A 10,771-nucleotide genomic window follows, 5' to 3' on the forward strand; every position below is an offset into this window, starting at 1 on the left:
TTTAACTATTTTTTGAATGCACAGTTCTATGGTATTAAGCACATTCACATTATTGCACAGCCATCACCACCATCCATCTCCAGAACTTTCTATCTTCTCAAACTGAAATTCTGTCCCCATGAAACAACATCACCCCATGGACACCTGTCCCCCGGCCTCTGGTAGCTACCATTCTGTTTTCTGTCTTTATGAATTTGACCACTGTCAGAACCTCACGTATGTGGAATCATAAAATATTTTATTTATTTTTAATGTTTATTTGTTTTTGAGAGAGAGAGAGACAGACAGAATGTGAGCAGGGGAGGGGCAGAGAGAGAGAGACAGACACAGAATACAAAGCAGGCTCCAGGCTCTGAGCTGTCAGCACAGAGCCTCACAAAGGGCTCTCACGGACAGCGAGATCATGACCTAAGCCGAAGTCGGACGCTCAGCCGACTGAGCTGCTCAGGTGCTCCAAAATATTTTAAAATATTATTTTTTAAAAGCCAACCTACTCTATGTAGAAATCAAACAGTAAGTTACTAGCACAAGTAACTATTCTGAGCATTGTTGTTCAGTGCGGCTTTTATGCATTTTGCTTATTAAACCTACGAGGCGGTTTTAGCCAAGGAGGCAATGTCAGAACGTTTCAACAAACTAAATCACCAGAGCCTTCTCATACAGGGCTTCTAAGTGAATTAAAAAAAGGCACGTTTCAGAACCACGAGCTTCTCAACGACTTACATGTTTATTGTCATTAATTTCCTAGTCGGAAATATGTTATAAGAGCTGTCGGTCTTACACGGTATGCATTTGGAGTGGTGTTTCTGGTGCAAATGAAAACATGTCTCTGATGTTCACAATGATTTCCTCCCCTGAAATAACACTAAAAAATGGTTTTGATTGATCATAACACATGCATTTTAAAATGGGTGAAAATCGATCCCAACCACACCGTTAGATTAAACAAAACCCGGATTGTGGGGATAACTCCAACAAACGCCATCAGCAACATCGCTTTCATTTTCTGACTCTGTGCTAATCAAGCAGACAGACTTTTCCTTTGCAGCAAACAGGTATTGATAAAACAGCCTTAGCTGTTCTGTCACCCATTAAATTGACGGTGGGCAGGCCTTCGATGCCTATAAATTTGATCTATTCAGCAAAGCCCCACATTTAAAACCTCGACTTTTAACATTTTAAAAGTCTGAAATATATTTTAATTCCAGACCGGAAACACTTAAATTATATATGACTCAGGCACACTTGAAGAGCCTGGGTAAATTGTTTTGGATGCTTTCAATTCCCTGTCCTCTAATTAAATTAACTTTGGACATGCTCCTGTCTGCTCACAAAGTTGAAGTGAGTGGATTTTCTGTATGCACGAGTGCAGGCTGCTGGCTGCAAAACCAGTAAGATTTGTACCCATGTTCCGAGGGTGTTACCGAGCATTTTTCAGCAAATTAAGGGGGTGAGGACTGGGAGCTTTAGAGAGAGGTGAGTAAGAGAAGGAAAATGGGAAAATAGGAAAGCAGACCCTGATGGAAAAAGTAGATAGGCTATTGTTATGCTTATGAATGCATATATTAACCCAGATCCAGAGTTTAGGAAATAAATATGCCCACGTGCCCCTCACTGTCTCCTGCAAACCCTGAAATACCATGTATCTAACTCATGTGCCCTGTTTCTCTAGCCGAGGAGAACTGCTAAGCACTGCTATTTTCTTAAATACGTATTTATAGTTGTTGGTGATGATGGTGACGATGACGACTTTACTGAGAAGGCCAGGAACAGGAGAAAAAGCAGGGTGGGAAGAAACAAGGACATGGAGGAAAGCAAGGGGCGAGTCTACTGAAGAGGGTAGAGCCAGCCCATCCTGCCAAGCTGTTTTGCTCCTGCCCCTGGCCACGCTGCAGTTTTGCAAGAACTTCCAGCCTTTATCGTTTAGCTGAGGATGAGACTCATTTTCATTGCAAAAGCCTTCATTTGCAGTGAATTTAATAATGGACCAAAATTAAATTTGCTGGTAAGGCTGTGGAGAAAAAGGAATCCTTACCCACTGCTGGTGGGAATGCAAATTGGTGCAGCCGCTATGGAAAACAGTATGGAAGTTTCTCAAGAAGTTAAAAATAGAACTACCATATGATCTCACAATCCCCCTTCTGTATCGACATCTGCAGGAAGTGAAACCATTATCTCAAAGGGACGTCTGTGACCCCATGCTCACTGCAGCATTATTTACAAGAGCCAAGGTATGGAAACAACCTAAGTGTCCGTCAACAAATGAATGGATCAAGAAAATGTGGGGTGTGTATATATTATATACGGTGGAATATTATTCAGCCTTAAAAAGGAAGGAAATCCTGTCATTTGCAACAACATGGATCAAACTGGAGGGCATTATACTAAGTGAAGTAAGCCAGACCGAAAAAGACAACTGCTGCCTGCTGTCATTTACTTACGGAATCTAAAAACTAAAAAACCGGGGCACCTGGGTGGCTTAGTCGGTTAAGTGCCTGACTTTTGATTTCGGCTCAGGGCATGATCTCGAGGTTCGTGGGTTCAAGCCCTGCATCGGGGTCCCTGCTTGGGATTCTTTCTCTCCCTCTCTCTCTGCCCCTTCCCCACGCTTGCTCTCTCTCAAAATAAATGAATAAACAAAAAAAAAAAGTTTTTTAAAAAGAAAAAACCGAACTTTTAGAAACAGAATAGAAAAGCAGTTGTGAGAGACTAGGGGGTAGGGGAAATAGGGTAAGCTTGGTAAAGGGTACAAACTTTTGGTTATAAGATACATAAAGTCTGAGGATCTAATGTACAACACGGTGACTGCTATTAATAACACTGTAATGTATAATTGAACTCTGCTCAGAGAGTAGTACTTAAGCGTTCTTCCCCAAAAGGGGGAGTAGTAAAGATGTGAGGTGATGGATGTGTTCATTAACTTGCTGGGGGAATCTTTTCACAATGAATACACATAGCAAATCATCACACTGTACACTTTAAATATCTTACAGTTTTATTTGTCAAATGTACCTTACTAAAGCTGAAAAAAAGAAGTAGATTTACAGATGTTCAATGAACCGAATGCAAAAAAAATTCCTTGGAATTTTAGTGGCCAAGATAATAGCATTCCTCCAGAAATCAGCCCAACTCAGTTTACCAAAGGGTTGACGATTTTAGATTTTAAAACACTACTTTTTCTCTGACATCTTAGAAGGTGCAAAGTGGTGCCATGCACCCTGCAAGAGGAGGGCAGGAAAATGTTCTTTCGTGTTACCGGGGGAATACCTATCAGGAGGAACTCTTTGGAGCAGGATTGAGCCAAATAATAAAGGCAGCCCAGGGGAAGGGTGCAGACCAGGAGACAGAAGTGACCCACCACGCACGGGACCGGCACAATCAATTCTCACCCCGGTGACCCAGACAGAAAACCCCAACCCCAGCACAGACACAGCTGTTATTTATTATTCTCCTTGCCCGGGGCCACTGAATGGCTTTCCCCTAAACCACACAGAACATCCCTGGCAAGTGAATTCACAACTGCCACTGAGTGAATGGCATAAGAATGAGGTGTAAGTGAATTCCAGTAGGGCTCAGATTAGAACTTCTATTTACGTGTCTAGTGAAATTATGACAGAATTACCGTTCTTGTTCCCATAAGAGCTTATTCTGTACAACAGAATGTTTTGAGGCAAAGCAATGTCTCACTTTGGCTTCATTTTACATGTTCCAAAGGAACAGCGTGAAGGGATACCATGAACCCAGAGGAAGAAGATGAGGCATATTCCCCAATTCTGGGCCTAGCAGGCACAAAATATTTACAAAGTTCCAATATCTGAAAAGTTGCATAGGAAAGGTTCCTAAGCCAGGCTTGGGCAAGAACTGTATAGCCAAACTATTACGGTGTGCTAGCCAAAACATATGTTTAAAAAACACTTGGGGCACCTGGGTGGCTCAGTCAGTTCAGCGTCCAACTATTGATTTCGCTCAGGTCATGATCCCAGGCTTCGTGAGTTCAAGCCCCATGTTGGGCTCTGCGCTGGCAGGGTGGATGCTGGTTGTGATCCTCTCTCTCTCCCTCCCTCTCTCTCTGCCCCTCCTGCATGCACTCTCTCTCAAAATAAATAAGTAAACTAAAAAAAAAAAAAAAAAGAAAGGAAAGAAAGAAAGAAAGAAACACTCATGAAGTGCTTTTTAAAAAAAAAATGTTAATGTTTATTTTTGAGAGAGAGAGACAGAGTGAGAGCAGGGGAGGGGCAAACCAGAGGGAGACACAGAATCCAAAGCAGGCTCCAGGCTCTGAGCTGTCAGCACAGAGCCCAACGCGGGACTGGAACTCATGAACAGTGAGATCATGACATGAGCAGAAGTCAGACACTTAACCGACTGAGCCACCCAGGGGCCCCATCTTGAAGTGCTTTAACATATCAAGTCTCTTTAAAAACTGCAGTATATATAATTAGCAACTAAACTTCAGAGTGCATTGAAAATGAAAGCTTTATTTTCAATCTTAGAAATGAAATCCTTATTTTCAATTTTTAAAATGAAATCCAGCAACTACTGCTTAGATAGCTGGCAAGTCAACCCTGGTTCCTAGGTAGACTTTCCATTGGGGCAAGGGCCAAAATGAGAGGTGGCCTCCTTAACAGAGAGACTATTTTATTGACAGTAAAGGCACCAAAGTACACTCCATGGTATGTAAACGACAGCGTCCTCACCTTGGTATATCAGTGGAACTTCCCCAAACACAGCAGGTCAGGGAACCCTTAAATAGCAAGAAAATGCTCTATAGGTAGGAATCACTGTCATGGTATCTTCCTTGCTGGCAGAATCGTTGCAAAGCAGTCCTTGTATCATGGTGGATACGGGGGTGCCGTCCTGGGTGGAGGTAGGTTAAACACGACAGTAACTGTGGCCGAGGTGTTTAGGCGAAACCAGAGATGTGGTAGCAGAAGAATGAGACGAAATGAGCGGCACGTTGCTCACATGCGTGGCGAGGGGGAGGGACTTCAGTAGCACGGATCACGATGGAAACGTCCATGAATTCATAGCCACCTTGTAGCCTGGACTCGGGAACAGAGACCCACGGGCTCCCTGGGCACTCAGCACCATCCGCGCTCCATGGGTACTGACGGGGAACAGCAGATGGCAAGCAGGACGTTGCCCGCGTGGCAGGTGGTCCAACGCAGCTGTCCGCAGAGCGCCTCATGCGGGGGTGCTCCGTCCCCAGCTGTCCTCTCGAAGCACCATCTTGTATTTTCTCTTTCACCTGTGCCCCACCTGCTGCTGTAACGCCAGGGCCCACCTGAGCCCCCCCTCATGCAAATGTCACCTCTGCCAGGACGGCGTGCACCACCACCCCCCCATTTCTGATTTCTCTTCCTCCTCTGCTCCCAATTTAAATCACCTTTGCTCTGCCCCAGTGCCCATCCAAAGTAGGGTGCTGTTACCTGTTTTTCTCATTCCCCATTCCAATCCCTTCTTGCTTCCCTTCCTAGCGTTTATGGGTTAGATTGCACTTATTTGGATACCATTCAGTCCAAGCCCTTCCTTTTATAAACAAGGATGCTAATGGCCAGAGCACTGGGGAAGTGCCTGTGGTCGCTCACTTAAATCAACAGAGGTACCACAGCTATGTCTATAACATCTGAAAGGGCAAGGGCATCTGAAAGTCCATTTGCCTCTAAACAAATCCAACTGTTCGGTGATAAAGCAAACACACAGCCCAGAGGAAGGAACAAAACCTTTTCTTTTGCTTTTTTCCTTTATATTGCCTGCAAACAATCTCCCTTTCTCTTCTTCCCACACACCAGGTGAACAGGAAGATGCACCTTCCCCCCCCCCCCCCCCCACCTTCCCATACGAGGGTCTCATCAGTTCTTCCTCTAACCCTCTAGTGAAGTGGTTGGTTAATAGAAGGAGCTGGAACAAGACTGGGGGAGGGGCTTCAGAGGGGCAAGGTGCTCGGGTCTGGTGTATAAAAGGAGGAGGTGAAGAATCATTCTTCCTGGTCCAGCTCAAACACAGACAGCCTCTCGGCACCCAAGTTCTGCATTTTTATTATGCCGAGCCTTTTCTGTGTCCTCTGTCTTCCGTTATCCTGATTTCATAACTGCCAGCTCCCTGGAGGAAGCACCCGTCTCCAGCAGGTGGATAAAGGAGAGAGAAGATAACAATGCTGGGGGCTTGGGGAAATATGGTGACAAGGGAGGCCCCAAAACACAGCTTTGCAAGCTGAAGGTGCATGAGAACAGTACGAGCAGCTTGCTTACGTGCGGATTCCCGGACTTCCCTCACCCTCGGAAAGTTGGAGTCAGTAGCTCTGGGGTGGAAATGTTGGATGCCAGAATCTACATGTAAAAGAGGCACCCTGGTAATACTGTAAAAAGCAAGTCTTACGTTTTTACCTGTCATAAAAGAATCAAGCACCGTGGCTTGAGCTCTCTGCTCTGCCTCAATACTTCCAAATGAGGCGTGCTCAGATACTGCTCCCCAGAGGTGGCTCCAGGACCCAGCCAGAGGGATGCCCTCGACCAGCCTCACCCATTTCCCCTGCTGGGCCTTATACAAATACTATCGTCTCTTTTGAGTGGGCTGATGTGGAAGAGATTGTGAGGCATTTTGGCTCAGCAACCCCGTTTCAGAACCCCCACACAGGCTAACTGTCCCTTGAACAATAAAGTTAATTTCAGAACCAAAAGCAGACAGAAGAAAGGCGAGTCTCCCCACCAGATCCTTGTCCTCTCTACACACAAATCGGGAGATACAGAAAGCCCTGGAGGGCATGAGGGCTCCACAGTCTACATTTTCAGTCAAGACATGCTGTTTTCTTGTGGGGGGATCACTGCTTCTTTCTTTTCTTCCACCTTTGGACAGCTCTTCTCGCTGCCTTGTGTTTTTTAAGCACGTTGTGGGATGCTGCTTGACTGCCCAGGTCAAGTGTACAGTTCCCTCGGCCTATCTGCTGAGAATTCGGAAGGGTTTGGGTCCTTGTTCTGAGATCGGGGAAAGGCACCGCTTCAGAGAACGTGCATCTGCTGAGCTTGCCTTGGACTTCAGTGCCTGGAAAGATAGAGATTCGGTGCCCTTTCTCCGCCCGCCAATGCCTGTCCCCTGTTAGGACAAGTTTTCCCTTGACACAGAGCTTCCCAGGCTGCAGGCAGTTTTGGCGACAGGGTGACAGCCGTTCGGGATGCTCTCATGCGTCCAGCTCCTTGCCATCGCCTGACTTGCGCTTCTGTCTTCCAGAAGGTTCCGAGCTACAGCAGCAAAGAGCACTTGTTGCTCTGGGAGTTTGTCACACGTGTGCTCGCCCTGAAGTTACTGGAACAGGCAGGGGAGGTGGGGGGGCAGTGCTGGTGATTTAAGACGGTCTTACTGGCAATTTCGTTAAACCTGCTGTGCAGCACTGTCTCAAGGCAGGAAGATGAATGCGCCTTTTAGTGATTGAATCAGCTGGCATTTGAAAGAGGAGGAGCAAGAGACAGACACCACCCTGGGAGGCTTGACAGCTGAAAAATGACCCAGAAAAGTCCACGGTTAAATAGAACAGCTGGCACAAGGTACTGGAAACCAAGTCATATTTGCCATAGTTTAAGATCTCCACTAAAGCCCTCTGTCCCTCTCACTAGCACACAGAAGATAGGGTTTGTGTTTTCCAAATTGCTATTTTTTATCTACTGCTCGTCTCTGAATATCAACCCTCTATTATTTGTAATCCTGCAAATATCCGATTGTGGGAAACAATCCATAGATTATTTTTAGTTGACTTTTAAGTGTCGTTTTGTAAATATGTATGCACATAGGTGTGTTTGATGCTTTGAGAATTCATGTTTAACAAACTAATGAAGTCCCATGGGGCAGATCTCCCTGTGCAAGTGTTGGAATCCTGCCCAGTTCCTGGCCGGCTCCTTTTATGGGCTCTTATCTATAATCCCTGATGTCTTGGGATTCAACATTATCAATCCTGAGACATTTTGTCTAGTAGGAGAGATAAAGTTCAGTGTTTGCATTTCTCCCTTCTTCTTTTGACAAAATGAATACAGTTGCAAGTGTTATCATGAAGTTCACCGGGTGTGCTGACCAGGCAGTTTTGCAGAAAGGGCACAGGATTGGGTCGTGCAAGATGTGAGTCTGAGTCCCAGCTGTGCTGCTTAAGCCGCGTAGCCTGAAGCAAGTTATCAAGTCCCTCTGAGCACTAGACCCTTATCTGTAAAGGTTTACTATCATCAGTACCCAGCTTACTTCCTGGGGCAGTTATGAAGGTCAAATGAGATGCAGATAAGAAAGCATTTAGTGAATTGCAACGTGGTCTTCTGGATGTCAAGTGGTCTAGGGCTCTAGGACCAGGTCAGCAGCCCGCATGGCAACAAAGCACTTTCTCGTGCTGAGAAAGCAGTCATTCTCACAGTGATCTGAGTGTGAGATTTTATATATACAAAGAGAGAATCTGGCCCGAACAAATGCAAATTGACTTTTTAGCTTTTTAACTTTTCAGTTTCTTTTGAAGCTGCAACAGTATGAAACGGAGGTATCAGAACAGACACCCGTGGTGAAAGCAAGCAAAGCGGGAAGAAAGGTTCTGGGCTAGGAGTGTCACTGCTAAGCGCCCGCCATGCCCAGGGTGCAGAGTTTGTCTTTTTCTTTTCTTTCTATCTCTGCAGGTGATCTAACCAGGAACGTGAAATGCCATCTATATTGAAGATGCCGAAAGTTATGGCCTCAAATTGGAAATTCCCCTGAGCTCCCAACATATACCCAATTAAATTTCTAATGCCATTAGTTGGTTGTCTAATAAGCATTAAAAAATTAACGTGGCCTATAACAAGCTACTAACCTCCCCTCAAATCCACTTCCCACCAAGCCTTATTTATCCCACGGCAGGACCCTTCACCCAGTGGCTCAGGTCAAAATCATAGGAACCATGCATATTAGACTCTGGACTGAAACGCACAGGGCCCAGGTCTGCAGCTTATTAGCTCTGTGACTTCAGATCAGTTACTTCATCTTTCTGTGCCTCCGTTTCCTTATCTCTAAAATGGAGACAATGTTGCACCTGAGTCTTCACATTTTGGGGGGAAGATTAAATGTGCCAGAACACGTAAAGCACTCAGAATAGTGCCTAGAACATTGTAGGTTCTAGGTGAGGGTTTGCTGTGGTTACTACCTGGTGCCTCATCCACATTTCTTTAGAAGACATTGTCCATTCTGCTGCTAAAGACTATCCTGAATTCCTCTGCATCATCCCACTACAAAAACCCCTGTCTGGGCAGACCATCATTCTATATCTGTTGAATTCCCAGGCCCTTCTTAACTTGTCTACTTGTCTTTGCTTTGCCTCTGCTACTGTCCATCCTGGGCACAGCAGGTCCGACCTGCTCTGACTGCTTTCCCTTCCAATCAGTTGCTGCTCTCTCCTTGGGATGGTCTAGCTTGCTCTGACTGCTCTTTGGCATTATTCATTTCTCGACTCAAATGGCACTTCCTCCAAGACACTTTCCCTCATCTTTACGATCAGAGAAGCCTCCTCTGCCAGCCCACCACCGTCCTATCCACCTCTTTTATTTGTAAGCTTAACAGAATCTGAAATGACTGTACCATGGACAGACCTAAGGTTTCCTGCTCATCTCTTCCCATGGACAAGGTCCTTGAGTGTGGAAACCCACTCTGTCTATTTGTTGCTATGTCCTGATAGTATTGAACTTCATCTGATTCCTGTGATGCTAAGAAATCCGCTCACCCTTTGTGTTCTGAGAAATGGCTTACTTGCAAAGAACCATCCTTCCCCAAGTGACTTAGATAAGACTTACGGATGCCCCCCTATTTCCTTATAACAAGGCCAGACTTAGACCCTCCAAATTCCCATCCTTTTCTTCCCAAGTGATTAGCTGCACTGCTTAGTTTCAGTCGGAATAAAATGCTTGTTAACCAAAATTTGGTTAATATCCTCTCTATCCCACATGCCACTGAACTTTGACCTACTCTCAGCATGAGCCAGCAGATGCGTAAGAAGAGGTTGGCCACAGGGTGAAACATTCTCTGATCTGCTCCCTGATCAGGCCACTGCCCAACACCTACTCCTGTGTAGTTTTTTGGCTTCTTTCTATAAAAGAAAAACTCTTTTTGCCTAACCCTTGGGGTGCTTACAGAGCTTATGGGCATAGTATTCTTCTTGTGGCAACAATTCCTTTCCCCCTTTGCAATAATTCTTAAAGTCTCCCTGACAAATCTGATAAATCTCCCCCTGATAAATCTCCCTGATAAATCTCCCTGATAAATCTAGTGTCTAAAATGTGCCTGGCACGTGATGAGGACCTAACAGGTATCCATTATGGATTTAAAAATGCATTGCTATTTGGGAGTCTAGTCAAAATATTGTAGCTTTAGTATGGGAACCCTATGCACAGTGAATCCCAATGCCCATTGCTGAAGATCCCCATGGCAGAGCCCACTTTGGGCTGATTTCTGGACACAGAGTTAGAAAGAATCTTAGGAGAGACTGAGCACTCAGGCCAGGAGTGAGTAGCCGATGGTAGGGATGGGATTGCCATTCACTCATCAACTCATCTCATTCTTTTCCACTTGCAGGAAAAAATTGCGTACTCTGGTCCTCTTGTGATTTTAGTTCCCTTGTTCCTCACCCAGTCCTTCACTGCATAGGACCTGGGTGGTACACTGAATAAAGACGAGAGTATTACGGTGTGTGTGTGTGTGTGTGTGTGTGTGTGTGTGTGTGTGTGTTTGTGTGTCTTGTTATCTGCAAGAGGCTAAATATCCATGTAATCAAGAGTAT

This window comes from Prionailurus bengalensis, chromosome F2 (assembly GCF_016509475.1).
Source record: "Prionailurus bengalensis isolate Pbe53 chromosome F2, Fcat_Pben_1.1_paternal_pri, whole genome shotgun sequence".
Taxonomy (NCBI): domain Eukaryota; kingdom Metazoa; phylum Chordata; class Mammalia; order Carnivora; family Felidae; genus Prionailurus; species Prionailurus bengalensis.